At 43.2% G+C, this 24,502-nt stretch overlaps 1 protein-coding gene across 2 annotated transcripts in view; it reads right to left on the bottom strand.

Annotated features, from left to right (window-relative positions):
• Nucleotides 1-24,154, bottom strand: part of LOC137637030 (uncharacterized aarF domain-containing protein kinase 2-like) — a 190,853-nt gene extending 166,699 nt beyond the window's left edge. For both annotated transcript variants that reach the window (XM_068369341.1, XM_068369340.1), the window contains exon 1: nucleotides 24,024-24,154. The gene's annotated coding sequence lies outside the window, so the exon portion shown is untranslated. The remainder of the gene's footprint in view (nucleotides 1-24,023) is intronic.
• Between the last annotated feature and the right edge of the window lie 348 nt (nucleotides 24,155-24,502).

Raw genomic sequence — 24,502 nt, 5'->3', positions numbered from 1 at the left:
TTTTACAGTTAGGCAGATATGTGAGAAATATTTAGCAAAAGGTAAGGAGGTGTATGTTGCGTTTATGGATCTGGAGAAAGCATATGATAGAGTTGATAGGGAAGCAATGTGGAATGTGATGAGGTTATATGGAGTTGGTGGAAGGTTGTTGCAAGCAGTGAAAAGTTTCTACAAAGGTAGTAAAGCATGTGTTAGAATAGGAAATGAAGTGAGCGATTGGTTTCCGGTGAGAGTGGGGCTGAGACGGGGATGTGTGATGTCGCCGTGGTTGTTTAACTTGTATGTTGATGGAGCGGTGAGAGAGGTGAATGCTCGAGTGCTTGGACGAGGATTAAAACTGGTAGGCGAGAATGATCATGAATGGGAGGTAAATCAGTTGTTGTTTGCGGATGATACTGTACTGGTAGCAGACACAGAAGAGAAGCTTGACCGACTAGTGACAGAATTTGGAAGGGTGTGTGAGAGAAGGAAGTTGAGAGTTAATGTGGGTAAAAGTAAGGTTATGAGATGTACGAGAAGGGAAGGTGGTGCAAGGTTGAATGTCATGTTGAATGGAGAGTTACTTGAGGAGGTGGATCAGTTTAAGTACTTGGGGTCTGTTGTTGCAGCAAATGGTGGAGTGGAAGCAGATGTACGTCAGAGAGTCAATGAAGGTTGCAAAGTGTTGGGGGCAGTTAAGGGAGTAGTAAAAAATAGAGGGTTGGGCATGAATGTAAAGAGAGTTCTATATGAGAAAGTGATTGTACCAACTGTGATGTATGGATCGGAGTTGTGGGGAATGAAAGTGATGGAGAGACAGAAATTGAATGTGTTTGAGATGAAGTGTCTGAGGAGTATGGCTGGTGTATCTCGAGTAGATAGGGTTAGGAACGAAGTGGTGAGGGTGAGAACGGGTGTAAGAAATGAGTTAGCGGCTAGAGTGGATATGAATGTGTTGAAGTGGTTTGGCCATGTTGAGAGAATGGAAAATGGCTGTCTGCTAAAGAAGGTGATGAATGCAAGAGTTGATGGGAGAAGTACAAGAGGAAGGCCAAGGTTTGGGTGGATGGATGGTGTGAAGAAAGCTCTGGGTGATAGGAGGATAGATGTGAGAGAGGCAAGAGAGCGTGCTAGAAATAGGAATGAATGGCGAGCGATTGTGACGCAGTTCCGGTAGGCCCTGCTGCTTCCTCCGGTGCCTTAGATGACCGCGGAGGTAGCAGCAGTAGGGGACTCAGCAGTATGAAGCTTCATCTGTGGTGGAAATGTGGGAGGTTGGGCTGTGGCACCCTAGCAGTACCAGCTGAACTCGGCTGAGTCCCTGGTTAGGCTGGCGGAACGTAGAGAGTAGAGGTCCCCTTTTTGTTTTGTTTCTTGTTGACGTCGGCTACCCCCCAAAATTGGGGGAAGTGCCTTTGGTATATGTATGTATGTATGTTTATAAAGTACAATAAAAAAACTTGAGAAGTAAAAGAAAGTACTATTCATAAAATCGCTACAATATATGTAACATCGTAACGATACTGATTACCGTAACAAAAATAAACTGAACGGTAGTTAATCTTCGCAAACAGATCAAAGATTATCTAAAGAAAAATATTAAAAGGATAAAATTTTCTCAAAATAAATCCTTTAAATTAATCTATAACTTAAAACACCAAAAGCAAAATCACTTACTGTATATTCTTAAAAGGCAAGACAGACTTTTAGCCTACGGAAGAGGCTGTGACGTCATCCATGGACGAAATGTTTACATTTCGCCCCTATGATTTCGTGAGGTTTAAAATAGGTTGAAAAACCTTCCAACCCTACCTTTTAAGTTAAAATACGTGATCAACAAAACAAATATGCGAAAGCCAGAACTCAAAAACGTTAATACATCACCAAATAACGTCCAAACAGAGTAAGAAAACAAGAGAGAATTTCCAATAGTTCAGCCAGCTATGGCGGCAGAGAAAATCTGAATTGGTTGAGCATACTGTAGTTCTACCTGGGGTACAGCGAGGGCGCTGGGGTACACCTGGCTTATATGCGCTAAGCTGCGCAAGAGATTTTGAATTTTCTGCCGAGGTGTCGGGGACTTAGGCTATTATATAACCAACGGGTAAGTTTTATATTTAAAAATTAAGGTTAACATCTGATACTTCAATTTCTAGCAAAACTGGATTTCATCATAGGAAATTAATGTTGTCCAAAATACTTATGAGAATTGCTACATATTGCGTAGCCAACAAATTGTGTTGACACAAGAATAGTTACAGTTGGTTTCAAACTATTGGATCCTGGATATATGTCTACTGTAGGCTCCAGAGCCTTTAAATATGCAGTCCCAAGACTATACAATAAGCTCCCAAGAGACATCCAAATGATTGAAGACATTAAGGCTTTTAAGAGGAAACTGAAGACTTTCTTATTCTGTGAGTTTTTTGACAGTAACGATTTAATAGTAAATAAGTAATAAGTGATATGAAATGTTGAATACTCTGAACTAACAATATAAAATGACAGTGGAGGTCCAGTAGAGAGTAGGGTTCCCCTGCTGTATGGGACTTGAAAGTAGTTACTATGGCATTTTTCTCTGTATGCCTAAATGGGGCTGGGGCATAATATCTTTGGTATCATTCCACTATAATGTGGCCACCATTTAATTTTCCAAGCCCATTGTTTACTTCTGAGAGCCTGATTGTGTGTTACTACATATGCATTGCTCGCTTTCACTTTTGGCAGCTTCCTTTTTTTTTGAATGATGTAGTCATTAGTCGGCTTATTTTTATCAATTAAGAGCTTCCAAATATTCAAGCATCAATTACCAGATGCTGTTCTACAAAAGCCCTCCGCAAAGTTCCAGGATGACCATCTTCAGAAGAAGACGTCTACTACAGGGGAATTTGATCTACCTGTATTTTGGAATTAATTGTAATTTTATCGATTTTAGTTATTGATTGTGTAGAACACCCTCTGTTCAGGACAGTATAGCTATTGTTAATCATATCAAAGTAAAACAATATCCATGGAATAATGGCCCACATAATTAGTGTGCACAGCTCATCCATGTACCACTTGCCAGAACAGAGGAACAGCAAGATAATAATAATAATAATAATAATAATAATAATAATAATAATAATAATAATAATAATAGCTAGTAATAATAACAATATAATATCTAGTAATAATAATAATAATAATAATAATAATAATAATAATAGCTAGTAATAATAACAATATAATAATATCTAGTAATAATAATAATAATAATAATAATAATAGCTAGTAATAATAACAATATAATATCTAGTAATAATAATAATAATAATAATAATAATATTAATATGATATTTTAATTATAAAATAAATTTTTGAATTTTGAATATACTTACCCGGTGAATATATAATAGCTGCTACTCAGCAGCTCGACAGAAAACACACTCAAAAAACTCGCGAGCGATCGCTATGAAGGTTGCGGGTGTGCCCACCAGCGCCAACTATCGGCCAGATACCACTCTTGCATGTAAACAAACCCTTCAATTCTTCTCGTCCCGCTGCGTCTCTATTGGGGAGGAAGGGAGGGCCTTTAATTTATATATTCACCGGGTAAGTATATTCAAAAATTTATTTTATAATTAAAATATCATTTTTAAATATTTAACTTAGCCGGTGAATATATAATAGCTGATTCACACCCAAGGCGGTGGGTAGAGACCAGAGTTAATTAAGTTTACAGCGTATAAGCTAAGAGTTTTTGACAGTTATCAATATAACAAAACCAAAATATATAGGTACCTGGTAAGGAAGTTGACTTAGACGATTACTCTGCCTTGTAAGTCTGTCTTCCTCACGAAGCCCAGCGATCCTCTTAGGATGCTGAAAGACTCCCAGGAGCTGAAGTATAAAGGGTTGCAACCCATACTAACAGGACCTCATCAAACACCTAATCTGGGCGCTCTCAAGAAATGACTTTGACCACCCGCCAAATCAACCAGGATGCGAAAGGCTTCTTAGCCTTCCGTACAACCCATAAAACAATATTAAAAACATTTCAAGAGACAGATTAAAAAGGATATTGGAATTAAGGAAGTGTAGTGGTAGAACCCTCACCCACTACTGCACTCGCTGCTACGAATGGACCCAGTGTGTAGCAGTCCTCGTAAAGAGTCTGGACATCTTTCAAGTAAAATGACGAGAACACTGACTTGCTTCTCCAAAAAGTCGCGTCCATGATACTTTGCAGAGATCTATTTTGCTTGAAGGCCACGGAGGTTGCTATAGCTCTAATTTCGTGCGTCTTAACCTTAAGCAAAGATCGGTCTTCCTCACTCAAGTGGGAATGGGCTTCTCGTATTAAAAATCTGATAAAATATGACAAAGCATTCTTTGACATAGGTAAGGATGGTTTCTTAACCGAACACCATAACGCTTCAGATTTACCTCGTAATGGCTTAGTACGAGCTAAATAGAACTTAAGAGCTCTAACGGGACATAACACTCTCTCCAGTTCGTTGCCTACGATCTCTGATAAGCAAGGAATATCAAAAGATTTAGGCCAAGGACGAGAGGGCAGTTCATTCTTGGCCAGGAAACCAAGTTGAAGAGAACAAGTGGCTTTTTCTGTAGAAAAGCCGATGTTCTTACTGAAGGCATGAAGTTCACTGACTCTTTTAGCCGAGGCCAAGCACACCAGGAAAAGAGTCTTAAGAGTGAGATCCTTCAGGGAGGCTGAATGTAATGGCTCAAACCTGTCTGACATGAGGAACCTTAGGACCACGTCTAAGTTCCATCCAGGAGTAGCCAAACGACGTTCCTTAGAGGTTTCAAAACACTTAAGGAGATCTTGTAGATCTTTATCGTTGGAAAGATCTAAGCCTCTATGCCGGAAGACCGAAGCCAACATGCTCCTGTAGCCCTTGATCGTGGAAGCTGAAAGGGAGCGAACTTTTCTCGGGTGTAAGAGAAAATCAGCGATTTGGGCTACAGAGGTACTGGACGAGGATACAGATACTGATTTGCACCAGTTTTGGAAGACTTCCCACTTCGATTGGTATACTCTAATGGTAGAAGCTCTCCTCGCTCTTGCAATCGCACTGGCTGCCTCCTTCGAAAAGCCTCTAGCTCTAGAGAGTCTTTCGATAGTCTGAAGTCAGTCAGACGAAGAGCGGGGAGGCTTTGGTGTACATTCTTTACGTGGGGCTGACGTAACAGGTCTACTCTTAGAGGAAGACTTCTTGGAAAGTCTACCAGCCATCGAAGTACCTCGGTGAACCATTCTCTCGCGGGCCAGAGGGGAGCAACTAACGTCAACCTTGTCCCTTCGTGAGAGGCGAACTTCTGCAGTACCTTGTTGACAATCTTGAATGGTGGGAATGCATATAGGTCTAGATGAGACCAATCTAGAAGAAATGCGTCTATATGTATTGCTGCTGGGTCTGGGACTGGAGAGCAATAGATTGGAAGTCTCTTGGTCATCGAGGTTGCAAAGAGGTCTATGGTGGGTTGACCCCAAGTCGCCCAAAGACTCTTGCACACGTCCTTGTGGAGGGTCCATTCCGTAGGAATTACCTGACCCCTCCGACTGAGGCAATCTGCTAAGACGTTCAAGTCGCCCTGGATAAACCTCGTTAACAGGGAGATGCCTCGATCTCTTGACCAAATGAGCAGGTCCCTTGCGATCTCGTACAGCGTCAGGGAGTGGGTGCCTCCTTGCTTGGAAATGTATGCCAAGGCTGTGGTATTGTCCGAGTTGATCTTCACCACCTTGTTTCGAAGGAGACTCTCGAAGTTCATCAAGGCCAGGTGGACTGCCAAAAGCTCCTTGCCGTTGATGTGCATGCTCCTCTGACTTGAGGTCCACAGACCTGAGCATTCCCGACTGTCCAGGGTCGCACCCCAACCCAAATCCGACGCGTCCGAGAATAGTACGTGGTTTGGTTTCTGAACTGCTAGGGGAAGTCCCTCTCTTAGACTGATATTGTCGTTCCACCAATTCAGGCATGCCTTTACTGTTTCGGAGATCGGGATTGAGACCGCCTCTAACGTCTTGTCCTTTTTCCAGTGAAAAGCTAGATGGAACTGGAGAGGTCGAAGGTGTAGCCTTCCTAGCGAGACAAACTGCTCCAGGGATGATAGAGTTCCTACTAGACTCATCCAATTCCTGACTGAGCAACGTTCTCTCTTCAACATCAGTTGGATTATGAGCAGGGCTTGCTCTATTCGGGGGGCAGACGGAAAAGCCCGAAAAACTGGACTGCGAATCTCCATCCCTAAATACAGTATAGTTTGGGATGGAATCAGCTGGGACTTTTCCATGTTGACCAAAAGTCCCAATTCCTTGGTCAGATCCAATGTCCAATGAAGATCCTGCAGACAGCGATGACTGGACGAGGCTCTGAGAAGCCAGTCGTCCAAGTAAAGGGAGGCTCGGATTCCCGATAAATGGAGGAATTTTGCAACATTCCTCATAAGCCTCGTAAACACGAGAGGAGCAGGACTTAGGCCAAAGCACAGGGCCCGAAACTGGTACACCACATTGTCGAAAACAAACCTCAGAAAAGGTTGGGAATCTGAGTGAATGGGGATGTGGAAGTATGCGTCTCTTAGGTCGAGAGAGACCATCCATTCTCCCTTTCTGACCGCTGCTAAGACTGATTTCGTGGTCTCCATGGTGAACTTTGTCTTCGTAACAAAGACGTTTAGTGCACTGACGTCTAGCACCGGTCTCCAACCTCCTGTCTTCTTCGGAACTAGGAAGAGGCGGTTGTAAAACCCCGGTGATTGAAGGTCCGAGACTTTCACCACCGCTCCCTTCTCTAGCAAAAGAGACACTTCTAGTTTCAGGGCTTGTCTCTTTGATTCCTCTCGGTATATGGGAGAGAGGTCGATGGGGGAAGTCGCTAGAGGAGGTTTGTGTACAAATGGAATTTTGTACCCCTCTCTGAGCAACCTCACAGATTGTTGGTCTGCGCCCCTCTTCTCCCAGGCTTGCCAGAAGTTCTTGAGTCTGGCACCTACTGCTGTCTGAGGCTGCGGGCAGTCAGACTCTGCCACGTGAGGACTTGGCTCCTCTCTTCTTTCCTCTCTTTCCCTCGGCATGAGTACTTCCCCTGCTGGGAGCTCTGCCACGAAAGGGCGGAATAAACCTGGACACCGGAGTGTCTATCCTTGGTCTTGCAGAAAAGGATGTCGAAGGAGTCCCTTTGCGAGCAGAGGACGCAACCAAGTCATGAGTGTTCTTCTGCACGAGTGACAAAGCTATGTCCTTAACCAAATGTTCAGGGAACAAAAACTTCGATAAGGGAGCAAAGAGTAGTTCAGATCTTTGACAGGGAGTAACTCCTGCTGACAGAAAAGAGCAAAGGGACTCTCGCTTCTTAAGGACTCCTGAAGTAAAAGAGGAGGAGAGCTCATTGGAACCATCGCGGATGGCTTTATCCATGCAGGAACATAATAAGTACGGAGACATCTCTATCAGCCGATGAGATTTTCCTACTTAAGGCTCCCAAACACCAGTCAAGGAAGTTGAAAACTTCAAAGGCTCTATAAATGCCTTTCAGCAGATGGTCAAGGTCCGAGGAGGACCAACTAATCTTCGAGCGTCTCATGGCTAGGCGGCGGGGAGAGTCTACAAGGCTTGAGAAGTCGCCCTGGGCAGAGGCAGGGACTCCCAAGCCGAGAACTTCTCCCGTGGCATACCAGACGCTCGATCTAGACGAGAGTTTAGATGGAGGGAAGGCAAAGGCCGTCTTCCCCAAACTCCTCTTGGTTTCCAACCGATCGCCTAAAAGCCGTAAAGCTCTCTTGGATGAGCGAGAGAGCACAAGTTTTGTAAAGGCTGGCATGTCAGCAGGTACGCCTAGAACAAACTCAGACGGCGGCGAACGAGGAACAACAGAGACGAAGTGATCGGGAAACAACTCCTTAAAAATTAACATGACTTTCTTAAAGTCCATTGATGGGGGAACTGTTCTGGGTTCATCTACATCTGAAGGATGATCCTCAGGCTGAGGGTCAGCAACGTCCTCATCTGAAGGTTCCTCATCTGACAACTGCTGAGAAACAAGCAAAGGGGTTGGCAATGCTTGACATGCAGCGTCCACCCGCACTGGTGGATTAGTAGCGGGCCAGGACGCAACGTCATGTAACTGCTTGACAGTCTGTGAACTGTCAACAACAACAGGTGCGTGAGGACGCACAGCGTCCACTCGAGACTGCTTTGACCGCCTAGTCTGAGCAGTCAAAACAACTCTAGACTGCGGTGGTTGACGCTCAGCGTCAAAACAAGTCAACTCCGATGGTTGGCGAACGTCCTGAACGTCAACAGGAGCATCAGCAAGTGGCCTAACGTCCAAATGCGGCTGAAAATCCACACGAGACCGCATCGAGTGAGGTTCTAAATAACTTGACTGTCGTGACTTGGCTACGCCAACGTCAACAGGACGCACAAAGGAGTGTTTGGGTGGCTGAAGGCCAGGATCTCGATGAGATAAACGGCTAGGCTCAACGGAAACCTTATCGGCAGAATAGTCTTCCATAAGGGAGGCAAGCTTAGACTGCATGTCCTGCAGTATAACCCATTTAGGGTCCACGGGAATGGGTGCGGTAACCGACGGGGTTAACGTCTGAGACGGCACAACCTTGCCTTGCTTAGGCGGCGAGCAGTCATCCGATGACTGCAACGGGTCAGAACTGTCCCAATGACTACATCCAGGACGCTGGACCTGTCCTGAAGGGACCGACTTCTGCTTAAGAGGCCTAGAAACCTTGCTCCACGGTTTCTTGCGCAAAAAGCCTTCGGAAGACGAGGAGAAAATGGGCTCTCTCGTCTTTTGGTAGGGGCGATCTTGGTAAGATACGCCTGATACCATAGAGGGAACGTCTGTTCGCTGATCAAGGCCTCTCGAACCCATAAGTCGTACGACATTACTTCTCCCCTGGGCTTGGGAGCTTGCAAGAGGTCTCGGACTAGGTGAACGACAGGCACGAACAGACGAACCCTCGGTCGCAACACTGTTCACAACACTTTGCGCACTAATCACTTTCCCACTATTTTCCGCTGTGGCACTCTGACACTTAAGCTCCTTCACGTCAGCCATGAGTTGATTACGATCAGTTGCTAACGCTTCAACTCTTTCCCCCAAGGCATGAATAGCACGTAACATGTCTTGCATAGATGGTTCCTGAGTGCTAGAAGGGGGGTTAGGAACAACCACTACAGGGGAAGGATTAGGTTCAGGGGCATGTGGAGAGGAAAAATCTACAGACCTAGATGAACTCCTCCTTACCCTATCTCTCTCTAGCTTACGTGCATACTTATCGTATTCGAGCCAATCGAATTCCGAAAGGCCCACGCATTCCTCACACCGATCTCCCAATTGACAGGTTTTACCCCGACAATTGGAACACACAGTATGTGGGTCGAGAGATGCCTTTGGAAGACGCCTATTACAGTCCCTAGCATTACACTTACGAAATCTAGGTACTTGTGAAGGGTCAGCCATTTTGAATTAGTCAAAGAAAGTCCAAAAAAAAAACAATCCAAGTCATCAACAATTAATCTGATTCAATAAAGAGTTCAAGAGTTTATGTTGAGGAAAAACACCTGCACTGCGAAAGCTCAAACCAAAATGAAGTACTTCACCAAATATGTTGAGAAAACTCCAGGTTCTACAGCGAGTATTGATACGTCTTGTCGTCAAGGTCGACAGAGAAGAATTGAAGGGTTTGTTTACATGCAAGAGTGGTATCTGGCCGATAGTTGGCGCTGGTGGGCACACCCGCAACCTTCATAGCGATCGCTCGCGAGTTTTTTGAGTGTGTTTTCTGTCGAGCCGCTGAGTAGCAGCTATTATATATTCACCGGCTAAGTTAAATATTTAAAAAATAATAATTGCTAGTAATAATAACAATATAATAATATCCAGTAATAATAATAATAATAATAATAATAATAATAATAATAATAATAATAGCTAGTAGTAATAATAATACTACTACTACTACTACTATTACTACTACTAATAATAATAATAATAATAACAATAACAATAATAATAAGATTTTGTGAGCAAAACAATCCACGGCAGTGCAAAATCCAATTGAGGGACGTGATGCGAATCAGGAAATTATGGCACTTTAACCCTTTTACCCCCAAAAGGACATACTGGTACGTTTCACAAAACTCATCCCTTTACCCCCATGGACGTACTGGTACGTCCTCGCAAAAAAAATGCTATTTAAAAATTTTTTGCATATTTTTGTCAATTTTTTGAGAAAATTCAGGCATTTTCCAAGAGAATGAGACCAACCTGACCTCTCTATGACAAAAATTAAGGCTGTTAGAGCAATTTTAAAAAAATATACTGCTAAATGTGCTTGAAAAAAAAATAACCCTTGGGGGTTAAGGGTTGGAAATTTCCAAATACCCTGGGGGTTAAAGAGTTAATTCACACCACTTACACAAAGCTTATACAGTATTTTCAAACCATTACTATTGCTTAAATCCTCCGTAATTATCATTATATCGGGTGTAAGAAAATCCTTGGCCCCAATATTCATGGTCAGAAATGGATAAATAAATAAGGCAGCACGTAGAAAAATACATGTTTCGGAGCCTTCGTAGATAAGCGGCCAGGTCCTCCCGAGCACATAGAAAAATGATATTTTAATTATAAAATAAATTTTTGAATATACTTACCCGGTGAATATATATAGCTGCAACTCTGTTGCTCGACAGACAAAAAAACAGTAAAACTCGCCAGCGATCGCTATACAGGTTGCGGGTGTGCCCACCAGCGCCAACTGTCGGCCAGATACCATACTCGATGTAAACAAAGACTCAATTTCTTCTCATCCCACTGCGTCTCTATTGGGGAGGAAGGGAGGGTCATTTAATTTATATATTCACCGGGTAAGTATATTCAAAAATTTATTTTATAATTAAAATATCATTTTTAAATATTTAACTTAGCCGGTGAATATATATAGCTGATTCACACCCAGGGTGGTGGGTAGAGACCAGTTAAATATGTTTACATCGTATAAGCTAAGAGTTTTTATTTCATTTTGGAAGTTATCAATATAACAAAAACAAAATAAATAGGTACCTGGTAAGGAAGTCGACTTAGACGATTACTCTGCCTTGTAAGTACGTCTTCCTTACGGAGCCTCGCGATCCTCTTAGGATGCTGACAGACCCCTAGGAGCTGAAGTATCAAGGGCTGCAACCCATACAACAGGACCTCATCAAACCCCTAATCTGGGCGCTCTCAAGAAATGACTTTGACCACCCGCCAAATCAACCAGGATGCGAAAGGCTTCTTAGCCTTCCGTACAACCCATAAAAAACAACATTTAAACATTTCAAGAGACAGATTAAAAGGATATGGAATTAGGGAATTGTAGTGGTTGAGCCCTCACCCACTACTGCACTCGCTGCTACGAATGGTCCCAGTGTGTAGCAGTTCTCGTAAAGAGACTGGACATCTTTCAAGTAAAATGACGCGAACACTGACTTGCTTCTCCAATAGGTTGCATCCATTATACTTTGCAGAGATCTATTTTGCTTAAAGGCCACGGAAGTTGCTACAGCTCTAACTTCGTGCGTCTTAACCTTAAGCAAAGCTCGGTCTTCCTCACTCAGATGTGAATGAGCTTCTCGTATCAATAATCTGATAAAGTATGACAAAGCATTCTTTGACATAGGCAAGGATGGTTTCTTAACTGAACACCATAAAGCTTCAGATTGGCCTCGTAAAGGTTTAGTACGCTTTAAATAGAACTTAAGAGCTCTAACAGGGCATAAGACTCTTTCTAGTTCCTTGCCTACAATCTCCGATAAGCTGGGAATATCGAAAGATTTAGGCCAAGGCCGACAAGGTAGCTCATTTTTGGCTAGAAAACCAAGTTGCAGCGAACAAGTAGCTTTTTCCGACGAAAATCCGATGTTCTTGCTGAAGGCATGAATCTCACTGACTCTTTTAGCCGAGGCTAAGCATACCAGGAAAAGAGTCTTAAGAGTGAGATCTTTCAGGGAGGCTGACTGTAAAGGCTCAAACCTGTCTGACATGAGGAATCTTAGTACCACGTCTAAATTCCATCCAGGAGTAGCCAAACGACGCTCCTTAGTGGTCTCAAAAGACTTAAGGAGGTCTTGCAGATCTTTATTGTTGGAAAGATCTAAGCCTCTATGCCGGAAGACCGATGCCAACATGCTTCTGTAGCCCTTGATAGTGGGAGCTGAAAGGGATCGTCCTTTTCTCAGGTATAAGAGAAAATCAGCTATTTGAGCTACAGAGGTACTGGTCGAGGATACAGAAACTGACTTGCACCAGTCTCGGAAGACTTCCCACTTCGATTGGTAGACTCTAATGGTAGACGCTCTCCTTGCTCTAGCAATCGCACTGGCTGCCTCCTTCGAAAAGCCTCTAGCTCTCGAGAGTCTTTCGATAGTCTGAAGGCAGTCAGACGAAGAGCGTGGAGGCTTTGGTGTACCTTCTTTACGTGCGGCTGACGTAGAAGGTCTACTCTTAGAGGCAGACTTCTGGGAACGTCTACTAACCATCGAAGTACCTCGGTGAACCATTCTCTCGCGGGCCAGAGGGGAGCAACTAACGTCAACCTTGTCCCTTCGTGAGAGGCGAACTTCTGCAGTACCTTGTTGACAATCTTGAACGGTGGGAATGCGTAGAGATCCAAATGTGACCAATCTAGGAGGAAGGCATCTATATGTATTGCTGCTGGGTCCGGGACTGGAGAGCAATAGATTGGAAGCCTCTTGGTCAGCGAGGTTGCAAAGAGATCTATGGTTGGTTGACCCCAAGTGGCCCAAAGTCTCTTGCACACATCCTTGTGGAGGGTCCATTCGGTTGGAATTACTTGCCCTTTCCGACTGAGACAATCTGCTATGACGTTCAAGTCGCCCTGGATGAACCTCGTTACTAGGGAGATGTCTCGATCTTTTGACCAGATGAGCAGGTCCCTTGCGATCTCGTACAACGTCAGTGAGTGGGTACCTCCTTGTTTGGAGATGTACGCCAAGGCCGTGGTGTTGTCCGAGTTTACTTCCACCACTTTGCCTCGAAGGAGATACTCGAAGCTTTTCAAGGCCAGATGAACTGCCAACAGCTCCTTGCAGTTGATATGCATGCTCCTCTGACTCGAGTTCCACAGACCTGAGCATTCCCGACCGTCCAGCGTCGCGCCCCAGCCCAAGTCCGATGCGTCCGAGAAGAGAACGTGGTTGGGTAACTGAATAGCCAGGGGAAGACCCTCTCTTAGGTTGATATTGTCCTTCCACCAAGTCAGACAAGACTTCATCTTTCCGGAAATCGGGATCGAGACCGCCTCTAGCGTCTTGTCCTTTTTCCAGTGGAAAGCCAGATGGAATTGAAGAGGACGGAGGTGTAGTCTTCCTAGTGATACAAATTGCTCCAGGGATGATAGCGTCCCTACCAGACTCATCCACAGCCTGACTGAGCAGCGTTCTTTCTTCAGCATCTTCTGGATAGAAAACAGGGCTTGATCTATTCTGGGGGCCGACGGAAAAGCCCGAAAAGCTTGACTGTGAATCTCCATCCCTAAATACAGAATAGTTTGGGATGGGACCAGCTGCGACTTTTCCAAATTGACTAGGAGTCCCAATTCCTTGGTCAGATCTAGAGTCCACTTGAGATCCTTCAGACAGCAACGACTGGAAGAGGCTCTGAGAAGCCAGTCATCCAAATAAAGGGAGGCTCGGATGTCCGATAAGTGGAGGAATTTGGCCACATTCCTCATCAGCCTCGTAAATACGAGAGGAGCTGTGCTTAGGCCAAAGCACAGGGCCCGAAACTGGTAAACCACATCTTCGAAGACGAATCTCAGAAAAGGTTGGGAGTCTGAGTGAATGGGGATGTGGAAGTAGGCGTCCCTTAGGTCTAGCGAGACCATCCAGTCTTCCTTTCTGACCGCTGCTAAGACTGACTTTGTGGTCTCCATGGAAAACTTCGCCTTTGTGACAAAGACATTCAGAGCACTGACGTCTAGCACCGGTCTCCACCCTCCTGTCTTCTTTGATACTAGGAAGAGACGGTTGTAAAACCCCGGTGATTGAAGGTCCGAGACTTTGACCACCGCTCCCTTCTCTAGCAAAAGAGACACTTCCAGTTTCAGGGCTTGTCTCTTTTCTACCTCTCTGTACCTGGGAGAGAGATCGATGGGGGACGTCGCTAGAGGGGGTTTGCGTACAAAAGGGATCTTGTACCCCTCTCTGAGCAACTTCACAGATTGTTGATCTGCGCCTCTCTTCTCCCAGGCTTGCCAGAAGTTCTTGAGTCTGGCTCCTACTGCTGTCTGAAGTTGCGGGCAGTCAGACTCTGCCCTTAGAGGACTTGGATCCTTTCCTCTTCCCTCGCTTCCCTTCGGCACGAGCACCTCCTCTGCTGGAGGCTCTGCCACGAAAGGGCGGAATAAAGCGAGACGCTGGAGTGTCTAACCTCGGTCTAGCAGATAATGTAGGCAAAGGGGGAGCTTTGCGAGCCGAGGACGCAACTAGATCGTGGGTGTCCTTCTGAACTAAAGATAAGGCAATTTCCTTTACCAAGACTTCAGGAAACAGGCACTTGGAAAGGGGAGCAAAGAGTAGCTCGGATCTTTGGCATGGCGTCACTCCAGCAGACAGGAAAGAACATAGAGACTCTCGCTTCTTCAGGACTCCGGACGTGAATGAGGCGGCTAGCTCGTTGGACCCATCACGGACGGCCTTGTCCATGCAGGACATAATGAGCAAGGAAACGTCCTTATCTGCAGAAGAGATCTTCCTGCTCAGGGCTCCTAGGCACCAGTCTAGGAAGTTAAAGACTTCGAAAGCCCTAAAAATCCCTTTAAGAAGGTGGTCCAGGTCCGATGGTGACCAACAGATCTTCGAGCGTCTCGTGGCAAGGCGGCGGGGAGAGTCTACAAGACTTGAGAAGTCGCCCTTGGCAGAGGCAGGAACTCCCAAGCCGAGAACTTCTCCCGTGGCATACCAGACGCTCGATCTAGACGAGAGTTTAGATGGGGGAAAGGCAAATGCTGTCTTTCCTAAACTCTTCTTAGTCTCTAGCCAATCTCCCAACAGCCGCAAAGCTCTCTTGGATGAACGAGAGAGAACGAGTCTAGTAAAGGCAGGTGTGGTAGCAGGCACGCCTAACACAAACTCTGACGGCGGCGAACGCGGAGCCACAGAAACAAAGTGGTCAGGGAACAACTCCTTAAATACAGCCATGACTTTTCTAAAGTCCAATGATGGTTGAGTTGCCTTAGGTTCGTCAAGTTCTGAAGGTTGATCCTCTTGCGGTTCAGCAACGTCCTCATCTGATAGTTCCTCATCCGAAAACTGATGAGGAAACGGCAACGGAGTGGGCAACGTTTGGCTCGCTGAGTCCGGTCGCACTGGTGCATGCGTGACGGATCCGGACGCAACGTCATTGAACTGCTGCACAGTCTGTGAACTGTCAACAACCATGGGTGCGCGAGGACGCACAGCGTCCACCCGAGACTGTTTAGACAGTCTGGGTTGTGCAGTCAACACCATACCGGGTTGCGGAGGTTGACGCACCGCGTCAAAACATGTCACCTCTGATGGTTGTTGAACGTCCTGAACGTCAACAACCACCTCCGTGCGTCGCCTAACGTCAACGTGCGGCTGGCAAACCACACTGGGTCGCATCGGTGGGGGTACAACCTCAACTGGTAGACGCGAGAAAGTTACCTCAGCGTCAACAGGACGCACAACAGACCGCTTGGATGGTTGTTGGCCAGAAGGTTCAGCAGCAACCTTCTCCGCATTGAAGTCCTCCATCAAGGACGCAAGCTTGGACTGCATGTCCTGTAGCAATACAGTACCCATTTAGGGTCTACGGCAGCAGGTGCGGCAACAGACGGGGTGAGCGACTGAGGCGGTACCGCTTTGCCTCTCTTAGGCGGCGAGCAGTCATCAGATGACGGCAACGAGTCCGAACTGACCCAGTGGCTACAACCGGGACGTTGGACTTGTCCTGAAGGGACCGACTTACGCTTCAAAGGTCGTGAGACCTTGGTCCAAAGTTTCTTACGAGAAACACCTTCGGACGACGAGGTAAAAACGGGCTCTCTCGTCTTACGTTGGTAGGGGCGATCTTGGGGAGATACGCCTGATACCATAGAGGGAATGTCTGTTCGCTGATCAAGGCCTCTCGAACCCATGCGTCGTACGACATTGCTTCTCCCCTGGGCTTGGGAGCTTGCAAGAGGTCCTGGACTAGGAGGACGACAGGCACGAACAGACGAACCCTCAAGCGCAACACTGTTCACAACACTTTGAGAAACACTAGGCACTTTATCACTTCCCGCGGCACTTTGGCACTTTAGTTCCTTAACATCCGCCATGAGTTGATTGCGGTCACTTGCAAGGGACTCAACTCTGTCCCCCAAGGCATGGATAGCACGCATCATGTCAGCCATCGATGGTTCCTGAGTGCTAGGAGGGGGGTTAGGAACAACCACTACAGGGGAAGGATTAGGTTGAGGGGCATGAGGAGAGGAAAAATCTACCGACCTAGAAGAACTTCTCCTTACCCTATCTCTCTCTAGTCTGCGTGTATACTTCTCAAATTCGATAAAATCGAATTCCGAAAGGCCCACGCATTCCTCACACCGATCTTCCAATTGACAGGTTTTACCCCGACAATTGGAACAAACAGTGTGAGGGTCGAGAGAAGCCTTTGGAAGACGCCTATGACAGTCCCTAGCATTGCATTTTCTAAACTTGGGAACTTGTGAAAGGTCAGCCATTTTGAATTGGTCAAGGGAAAATTCCAAAAAACGATCTAAGTCATCAACAATGAATCCGATACAAAAAAGAGTTCAAGGATTTATTTGAAGAAAAACCCTGTACTGCGAAAGCTCATAACCAAATTAAAGTACTTCACCAAATATGATGGGAAAAACTCCAGGTTTCAACAGCGAGTAAAGTACGTCTTGTCGACACGTCGACAGAGAAGAAATTGAGTCTTTGTTTACATCGAGTATGGTATCTGGCCGACAGTTGGCGCTGGTGGGCACACCCGCAACCTGTATAGCGATCGCTGGCGAGTTTTACTGTTTTTTTGTCTGTCGAGCAACAGAGTTGCAGCTATATATATTCACCGGCTAAGTTAAATATTTAAAATGGGAATTTTTTCTAGTTTTCCAACATTACCCTATTTTAATTTATGGAAATATGGGATTCTGATCGAATAAAAGAAAAAAGCACTCCGGAAATTTACCAGGTCAAGGGGGGTCCACTTAAGTCGTTTGAAATTGCCGCCACCCCCAATTAGTTTAGTATTTCCCCACTAAAGCACTGTTGAATCGATTAAAATATTATTTACAGGGAAATCTATGAACTAAGGGAGAGAAAAACTATGTGGCAGAGCACAGAGCTTGTTCGACTTATAAATTTCACAACAATTTTGGTGGTTTTTAAAAAACTTATACAGTGAACCCTCGTTTATCGCGGTAGATAGGTTCCAGTCGCGGCCGCGATAGGTGAAAATCCGCGAAGTAGTGACACCATATTTACCTATTTATTCAACATGTATATTCAGACTTTTAAAACCTTCCCTTGTACGTAGTACTGTTAACAAACTACCCTTTAATGTACAGAACACTTAATGCATGTACTACAGTACCCTAAACTAAAACAGGCACAAATATTAAAGGTGATTTTATATCATGCATTTCCTAAACATGCTAAAAAGCACGATAAAAAATGGCAACCAATGTTTTGTTTACATTTATCTCTGATCATAATGTAGAAACAAACTGGAGGTAGAGCTTTGCTTATTACCCAGACATATTTCCCATACTTTTCCCTTAGAACTACATCACATCTTCCTACTTTAGATATATATATATATATATATATATATATATATATATATATATATATATATATATATATATACTGTATATATATATATATATATATATATATATATATATATATATATATATATATGTGTGTGTGTATATATATATATATATTTATATGTATACACATATACATACCTACATATATACATAAATACATGCATACATATATATATATATATATATATTACTGTATATATATGGGTTATGGAAAAAATCCGCGAAGTGGTGAATCCGCGATGGTCGAACCACGAAGTAGCGAGGGTTCACTGTATACCGATCCGGTAAGTACTTAACCCGGGTATTTAGAACATTCTGAAGTTTTTATTCTATACAAGTTTCTGATTAAGTTGAAAATAAGATGGCCATTATAATACATACATCCCCATGTTTCAAGTACTTGGCTAAGAGTTAAAGTATCATGTAATCAACCTTTTTTATAACAATCAAACATTTCCCAGAAAAATTGCATGGAGGAAATGTTGAATGGAAGGACCAATTTTATATAAATAAACAACATACTTATATTAACATGGGGATGAACTTGTAAATACAGTGAACCCTCGTTTATCGCGGTAGATAGGTTCCAGACCCAGCCGCTATAGGTGAAAATCCGCAAAGTAGTGACATCATATTTACCTATTTATTTAACATGTATATTCGGACTTTTAAAACCTTCCCTTGTACGTAGTACTATTAACAAACTACCCTTTAATGTACAGAACACTTAATGCATGTACTACAGCACCCTAAACTAAAACAGGCACAAATATTAAAGGCGATTTTATATCATGCGTTTCCTAAACACCTAAAAAGCACGATAAAAAATGGCAACCAATGATTTGTTTACATTCATCTCTGATCATAATGAAGAAACAAACTCATTTAGTGTACACATATATGTATAGGTTAGTTTTTGCATCGATTATATTGATTATACAGTACAGTATGTAGATTTTGTTATTACCAATGTTTTACTTAATTTTTCTTAGGACTTCCAAATGAAATGTTTTTCTTTATGACGCCGCCTGAAACAACGGCGTCATAAAGTACTGTACGCTCAGTGAACAACCACGCTCAGAACAAACAAGGCATTTAACGCGCATGATGAAAGTGATAAATAATGATACAGTATTTACAGTAAAAGCATTTACAAAATATGTTACCTTACAAATATAATTTACCGTATCTATATAAAATCATACAGTACTGTACAGTACATATTGTACGCAGCAAAGCAGGAAAACAATTTACGAGAGAGAGAGAGAGAGAGAGAGAGAGAGAGAGAGAGAGAGAGAGAGAGAGAGAGAGAGAGAGAGATTGTTTTATGTACGTACTGTAAATGTAAATTTTAAACAAAAAACATCAATTTACGAGAGAGAGAGAGAGAGAGAGAGAGAGAGAGAGAGAGAGAGAGAGAGAGAGAGAGAGAGAGAGAGAGAGAGAGAGAGATTGTTTTACGTACGTAAATGTAAATTTTAAACAAAAAAAATATGATAGGTTACAACTTGTAGACTTTTAAAACCTTCCCTTTAACTTAATGCATACAGTACTAAACTATAAAACAGGCACAAATATTAAAATGTTAGAATATTAAAGTAAAAAATAAAGATTGTTACTGTACTCACCACGAAAGAAGTTCAAGAAAAACTTGAACGATGATGGCAATGAATTTGCTGCACAGTACAAATGATGATGATGAAGCTGATGATGTGTTCTACTGTGCAGCCAATGATAGTATTTTACGTCTCTTCAGACGGAGGTGTCTTTTCCTGGGACACCTCTTCAACTTCTTCAATTTCTTCCGAAGGCGTAGTAGCAGGAGGAACTGGCTCTTTTTTGCGAGGCTGGAAGAACATTGTGATCGGAAGTTGTTGCCGCTGCTTCTTTTTTCGATCTAAGAGCATCCTGTAGGGAGTCATGATGTCATCGACCTTGTTGGAGAATTGCATAGACCGAACCATATCCTCGTCCCACTCTTGCAATATTTCTTTCAACTCCTTCGCATGGTTGCAGGCCTTGGCAAGCCGTTCTAATGTTAAGCCCGTTTCTTCGACATTTTCTTGGGTCTCTTCCTGGGTTTCACTCTCTTCTTCGCTTGCCGATTTCGTCAGGTCTTCGAGGTCTGCGTCAGTTAGGGGCTGGGAATGGCAGTCCAACAACTCATCGACGTCTTCAGTCGTCATGTCGCCAAACCCGTCACCTCCAATTATGGCAGCCAACTGCACAGATTTCCGTATTGCAGAGTGTTGGATTTCAGCAGGTGTAAATCCCTCGTCGTCGTAAACAATCTGGGGCCACAACTTCTTCCAGCTCGCATTCACGGTTGCAGGTTTCATCTCTTGCAGTGCCTTCTGAATATTCTGCAGGCACGTGGCTATGGTGTACTGCCGCCAGTACGCCTTCAAGTTAAAATCTTCATCCTCATCATCTTGGGCAGCATCCACACACGCAACGAAGTCCGCCAAGGTATTCTTCGTGTAGAGGGCCTTGAACACCCTGATAACCCCCTGGTCCATCGGTTGAATTAATGACGTGGTGTTGGGTGGCAGGAACTCAACCTGAATGCCCTCATGCCACAGATCAGTTGCGTGTCCACCAGCGTTATCCATAAGGAGAAGGATCTTGAATGGCAAGCCCTTCACTACGAGATATTTGCTGACTTGCGGGATGAAACACTGGTGGAACCAGTTGGAGGTCAGCATCTTCGTAATCCATGCTTTTTGATTATGCATCCAGTACACGGGAAGGAGATTCTTATTCTTATTTTTCAAAGCGCAAGGATTTTTCGACTTATAAATAAGCCCCGGCTTTAGCAAAAATCCAGCAGCATTGCCACACATCACGAGGGTAACGCGATCCTTGAATGCTTTAAAGCCAGAGGCTTTGGCTTCCTCTTTGAACAGGAAAGTTCGCGACGGCATTCTCTTCCAAAACAAGCCGGTCTCATCCATATTAAACACTTGTTCCGGCTTGTATCCACCTTCGGCGATATTCTTGAATGTCTGGTTCACGTAAGTTTCAGCAGCGGCAGTGTCAGCCGAAGCAGCCTCGCCATGCAGGGAAACGCTTTTCAGGGCGAAGCGTTTCTGAAACTTCGCGAACCATCCTTTGCTGGCGGAAAAACGTTGTTTCTGACGCTGGGAATCAGTGGATGTCCCTGGTTGAGGTTCATCTGCATCATCATCTTCTTCAGCATGGTTGCCGTCGTCGTCTTGAGGTTCCTTTGCAGCAAAATTCTCATACAAGCTCAAAGCCTTTGTTCGGATGGTGATCGTATCCAAGGCTATGTTCTTCTTCCGGCAGTCGGCAATCCACACAGCTAAAGCACCTTCCATGCGTACGATCGTTTTATTACGCGTTGTAACGACTCGCTTCGCTGATCTGCTAAAGGTGATTGCAGCCGTCTTTCTAATGTTCGCCTCGTCCTTCTTGATATAGCGAACAGTAGATTCGTTGATTCCAAAATGGCGCGCTGCGGCCGCGTAGCTTCTACCGTCTTTCAACATATCGAGAAGCGTAACCTTCTCAGCAGTCGTCATCATCCTTCGGTGGCGTTTAGGCTCACTACCAGCCTTAGTAGAAGCAGAACGCTTGGGAGGCATTGTACAGTAGGATTTAACAGAAAGTTCAACAAAAAGTTCAACTTAAAACAGTCGCACACACCACAGATTAAACTTTACAAACTTAAGAACGTCTACTCAGCGATACGCCGTAAGAGAAAGTGGACGACCCGGCCCGCGAGAACCTAGATGCTGCGGGTTGGAGATGCGGGCAAAACACCAATCACAGGCTAGATAACAAAACTTGAGTTCTGATTTGTCATCTATCAGCGCTTGAACCAATCACAACCCATCTTATATGATGCGTAGGTTACCAACTCAAAGTACATACAAGATACCCCGCGTATACCGTACGTACAGTATTAATAATAATAATAATAAATAATGGTAATAATACAGTAATAATAATAATAATAATGATAATAATAACAATAATAATTTTATTAACAACAACAATAATAATAATAATAATAACAATAATAATAATACAGTAGCTTTACGTATGCTACAGTATTTTATTCTTTTGTAGGATGTGTGTCTCTCTCTCTCTCTCTCTCTCTCTCTCTCTCTCTCTCTCTCTCTCTCTCTCTCTCTCGTACGCTTATTGGAAATGTGATTTTTGCAACAAAGAATATTATTGGATGCAGTACTACGTACGTATACATACAAAAGATTCATGGAAAAGAAGCACATCCATTACATTTGTAGTACAGTAGTAGCTAACAGCAGCCTTACACCATTCTAATATGGTATGACTGCATCTGATTTGCGTTTCATGTTCGATTTAATTTTACTACGTACTGTATACAGTACTGTATTATCGTATGATCACATTCTCTTTTCGTGTTTTATTTCTTTCTGTGCTGAATTATATATCATATGTAATGCAATGAACAATCAGTAAGAGCAGATATTACTAATTACAGTATTAATGGAATTACAGGTAACGAAATACAGTATCGTATTTGGGGGTCTTTAGATTTCGCGGTATTTTCGAAATTTCCGGAAAATCCGCGATATGTATATATATATGGGTTATGGAAAAAACCCGCGAAGTGGTGAATCCGCGATGGTCGAACCGCGAAGTAGCGAGGGTTCACTGTAGATACCAAATAATATTTCAGATGATTTGAAGTACGATGCAGCAATATTCTTATTCCAACGAATTCTTGATTGATTGATTGATTTAAAGTTTTCAGGTATCCTGACATCTAAGGTCATTGACGCCGATATCATTTATCTTATATAAAAATCAAAAGAATATTCAATTAAAACCATAAAAGTCATATACCATTATAGAAGCTAAATAGTTTTCAGAAGAGCTGCTTCTGAAATAAATCTAAAAATGCCGCTCGCATAGTAGGACACATCATGGCCAAGAATCTTGGCAAGGATGAACCTGCCATCCTCACCTCGAGCCTCAAACATATATCTATTTCTTAAGTTATAATAATTAGGGCATTCGGTCAACAAATGCCTCACTGTTAAAGGTACAAAACAGTCCTCGCAATACGGTTGTTGTTGGCCCTTCAGCAGAAACTCGTGTGTCATCCGAGTGTGACCAATACGGAGACGACAAAGAGTCATCTCCCATTTTCTTTAAGTATCCATATTGGGTATCCATAGTACCCACACTACTACATAATACCTGAGGTGTATGTATGATAGCGGCCACCTGTAGATATGATTACAGCTATCTTAGAATACAGCAGTGGAAGGGGGGTCGCAGGGGGGCGTTAGCAGCCCCCGTTAGGTAAGTACATGGCTTGTAGGTTAGGTTAGGGGGGAAAAGTGTAGGTTAATTGATGTCAATTTTTAATGCAAATGGGAGGAACTGGCCGCTGATATACAAAGGCTCCGAAAATTTGAAGTACAGTACGATCTTGCAATATTTCTATTCCATCGAACTCTTGAGGTATCCAAATAGGGTATCCACGGTGCCCACACTACTACATAATACCCGTTTCACCAATTCTGATGCCAAAGTGGACCCAAACTCTAAGGTAACGTCTTCTACGTCATAGCTAACACGACCCAAACATATACTGAAGGTCTAGGACTCAACTGTATTATCAGACTGTCACTCTGTAGCAGTTCAGAGCTGTCACACAACAAAAGAAAAGGAAAAAAAAAAAGGGGGGGGGTGTAAAAGGGTAAAGTTTTACAAGTCTACAGGGTATCATTTCGAACAGAAAACATGTTTTCCCGAATTCCCACTGAGGGTCCCCAGGTATCAACGGATATATATATATATATATATATATATATATATATATATATATATATATATATTTATACACATGTATATATATATATATATATATATATATATATATATATATATATTTCTGAAACTATTCATTTCCGACAGGAACGAGTCATTTCCGAAGAGAACGGACTTTTTTCTATAGAAAAAGGTAGTTTTTTTCCCTAGGTTCCATTACCCTGTAATAAAGTATAATAATACCGCAAAAAGGGTTAGGCTAGCACTCATAATTTAGCCTATACGTTAACTTAAATAGACAAACGATGAAAAACTTCTTTTAAAGAGCAAAAACTTCAAAAATAACTGTACATTACTTGCAGATAAAAGGAAGTCCTGTCACTGTATCAATCTGTCTTAAATTCTCTTATCCTAATCTTCAACGCGAGTGACTGTTTGCACTGTCAGAAATCAGAATACAGTATTTCAGACACTGTCAATCTGCAAAACAAAGCTTGCGGCCACTCTATCAAATTAAGTTAGATGCAAATCTTCTTTTTAAATACTCGGTAAGTGTCGGTTAAGGATTTGAGGATTTTATAATAATAGTGCAAGGTGGCAGCAAAACAAAAGCAAAACTACTTCTATTCACATAACTATACAATACTGTACATATATCAGATTTCACCAGTCGTGCTCTCTCTTTTGCAACATAGCCCTTGTTATATCTTCTTTCAACTCTCCTAATTCTGGTTCCCCTTGTAGACTTGGTTCCCAGTCTTCTCACTCAAAAAAAAAGAAAAGAAAAAATTGCAGTGACTCTATCAGTCTTGATAGATGGGTGCAAAGCTTCTAA

This window comes from Palaemon carinicauda, unplaced genomic scaffold, assembly GCF_036898095.1.
Source record: "Palaemon carinicauda isolate YSFRI2023 unplaced genomic scaffold, ASM3689809v2 scaffold5, whole genome shotgun sequence".
Lineage (NCBI taxonomy): Eukaryota > Metazoa > Arthropoda > Malacostraca > Decapoda > Palaemonidae > Palaemon > Palaemon carinicauda.
The sequence above is the reverse complement of the archived record's forward strand: the minus strand, read 5'-3'. Positions and strand labels throughout refer to the sequence as shown.